Raw genomic sequence first — 3,657 nt, forward strand, 5'->3', positions numbered from 1 at the left:
CAGGTTTGTTTTTCAAGTCCGATCTGATTTCGAAATTTTTTTTAGGGTTTTGTCGAAATTCGGCGAATAAAATGGTATTTATCCGATGTTGTTTGATAGATTCGATGGCAAAAAGATATAGATTCATTGGTTTGAGAACAATTGTATAGATTCTAGGGTTCAGCAATTTATGATAGTTCATATAGATTTCAAAAGCTTTCTATGGTTCGATTGTATGATTGTTTCGTTGTAGCTTGTGGGATTGTTTCGTTTTGATTGTATGATTGTTTAGTTGGTAAAAAACATCCCTGTTCGGTTCAAATTTCTATGTTCGATTGTTTAGTATAGATTTGAACAACTGTATGATAGTTTCGTATAGATTTCTATGGTTCGAGATCAACTTTTTAACTGGTTTAAAGTTTGATATGTGTGCAAATTCCAATATGTGAAAATAAGCTCATGTCATTTGTATAGATTTGATTCGTATAGACTAATAGTTTAGAGTTTGATTCATATAGATTTAAATATCTCATGTCATTTGTCTTGATTAGCTTTCTTCATGAAACTTTGCATTTTCCATAGTTCGTAGTTTATAGATTAATGTTTTTTGTAATCTTGCAATAGTAATGCATTCAACTGATTGTTTCTCTGTCTTGTAAACCGAGATGAAAAACGATTGCATTTTTACACGAGAGCTAGACTATCCACCTTAAAATTATGCGTATGTGATACATAAATGATTTCTGAGCTGAGGAATCTTGCTTTCAAGGTCTTTATATCCTCCAAATAATTTGTAAAAATTGACCGTTCTTCTGGTTCCAAAAATTTTCATTCTAGTGTTAACTTTGGAGAATCACAGATTTTTCCGGCTTTCAGTTCACAACAATCTCAAGATGCACCAGTAGAGACACCAGTACAGACACCAGCAGCCCGTATTGTAAGACGCAAATGGAATCCAGCAGATGACGAGGTGCTGATCAGTGCGTGGCTTAACACTTCCAAGGATGCTATTGTTGCAAATGAGCAGAAGGTCGGGGGCCTTCTGGAAACGGGTTGCTGCTTATTATGCATAAAGTCCTCATGGAAGAGAGGATGGTGTGAGAGAACACAGTTGTTGCAAGAAGAGGTGGCACAGAATCAATGAAGATGTTAACAAGTTCTGTGCCGCATACTCGGCAGCAGAGCGACAAATGAGCAGTGGTGAGACTGACACTGACGTTCTGAAGAAGGCGCATGACATTTTCTTCTCTGATCAAGAGCACAAGTTCACACTTGAACATGCTTGGTGGGTGTTGAGGTATGAACATAAGTGACTATGACACAGAGCAGAAGATACGAAACCTAGAGAAGATTGTGGGTGATATGGCTAAGGAGAAATCTTCTTTTAGTTATGGGTTTGAGTGCTTTGTAATAGGCATAGTTGTTCTTGTTGTTGTAATAGGCTTGGTGGTTATGTTTGGATAATTTTAACTATGTAATCGATGTATTTTCTCGGATGTAACCGACATGGTTTTAACTTCTTTTTATATGTTATTCATTATTAAAATAATAAATTAATTTAATAATAACCTAAAAGACCAGCAAAGTCCTACTAATAATCTACCAAATTTTTCAATGTCCTTAGCTTAGATCCCTTAACATATAACCTTATTAAAAAATGCTAAGGGCTCGTGGGTTGAGTCCCACCAATACCAATGCCCTAAAGTAACGACCCATGTTGCAGTTGGCACCGAATCTTAGGGCATCTTTAACTGTTAAGAGACACAACACACTCTGATTGCTTGTTTATACATGCGGTTAATAATCATCAATGACCAGCAACACAACACACTCTGATTACTTGTTTATACATGCGGTTAGGTTAATGTAATAATAACTAGATCTCGATCCACGCAACCGCACGGATTTTTATTTTCATTTATTTTTATATAAACATTTTGTTTTCAATTAAATTGATATATATTATAATATATATATGTGTCTATCAATTTTTAAAACATAATAAGTTTACGGTATGTTTTTTTCATTGAATAGATTGTTTCAAACTTTCACATGTATTTGTATCTTTTTGTATATATATATTTTCGGATTATTATTTTATTATTAAAATCGTAACTATATATATAAAGATTAGTAAAATATTATTTTATTGTCATATCCAAAGATATTGTAACATTTCACAAATTTAGAAAGTTTTTAAAAAATTAAACTTTTCGCTTCATAGATTTATATTATCGAGTAAATAATTAAACATTTAGTTTTTGTTTAATTTTTAAAATAAACTATATAGTTTAAAATTTGTTTTCATTAGTTTAAAGTAGTAAAGACTAATAATTGTTAGATAATATGATTTTTGTTATTTAAAAAAAAATCTTTATACTTTTAAAAGTTAACATCGGCAAATATTTAAATAATTAATATATGGAGGTATAGTATTACAACATTAAATTATATCTATTTAATTTATAATATCTATAAATCCAATGGATCATCTATTGTTTAAATCTAATTATTGATAGCCCAATAAAAATTTCTGGTAGACCCAAAATCAAAATGATAAGATTAGAGATTAAATGTAATATGATTTTGTAGGAATATGTCCATTAGATCCATTTTTTAAAAAATCACACGCAAATCAAGGTTGTGACTTCTGTTTTAATATATAAGATATCCATAACCTAAGGATTGTGACACACTTCCAATATGGTTTCCAAAACTTTTGCACAAGAGAACAATCTCTCTTGCCGTTCTCCAATAATCTCTCAACCGATGATTCATGACAATTCTACACAGAAGCAAACATATTCTCATGTTACTAATACAGCTTAATTATTCAAAATACAGTAACAACTCTATAAATTAATAATGTTGAGATCATAATATTTTATTAATTTATAGAGTTATTAATTTATAATTTTTTTTATAAAAATTCTATTTTAGAATATATTTTTTTTATAAAATAGAAAAATAGTAGATTTACTTTTTATACACGAACTAAATTTTAGAAATTTGACTTTCACATTTTTTTATTATATTATATATTTCATAAAATTTGAATTTAATTTAGATATATTTTTACTAAATATTATAAAATATATTAAAGTGTTAAAATTAAAGATAATGTTTTCTCAGCATAAAACAATTAATATTATATTTGTTTGTACTTATATAAGATGTATATGTATGATTATTAATTTATGATTTTATTGAAACCATTTATCTACATATAATTTTCTAAAAATTATTATAGTCTTATTTTATTGTTATATTTTGAATCGGTCCGAGTCATAACTAAGAAAAATTATTAATATATCATATTTATTAATTTATCTTCTATTACTTTATATAGTTTATATTAAGTCATGTGACATAGTATTTCCCAAAATGAGTGCATCTACGAACGAAGATATATAAAATTATTTATAAGGCTTTTTGCAAAAGTGACTCAAAACTTGGAGTCAAACATAAAACTAACCTTTTCTTTTGACTCTTTTTTTGAGATTTTAACCTCACACATGCATTTTATCTACGAAAATGCCATTAACATTTTTTTTTTCGAAAATGGCTTCTTTACTGTCTCAACCTCATCTTCTTCAAGTATTTACAATATTGTCACTGCAATGAATAGTATCAACAACCTTGTACGAACTGTTTGGAGCTTTTAATGCCCTTTAATGC

The sequence above is a fragment of the Brassica oleracea genome, chromosome C9 (genome assembly GCF_000695525.1).
Source record: "Brassica oleracea var. oleracea cultivar TO1000 chromosome C9, BOL, whole genome shotgun sequence".
Classification (NCBI taxonomy): domain Eukaryota; kingdom Viridiplantae; phylum Streptophyta; class Magnoliopsida; order Brassicales; family Brassicaceae; genus Brassica; species Brassica oleracea.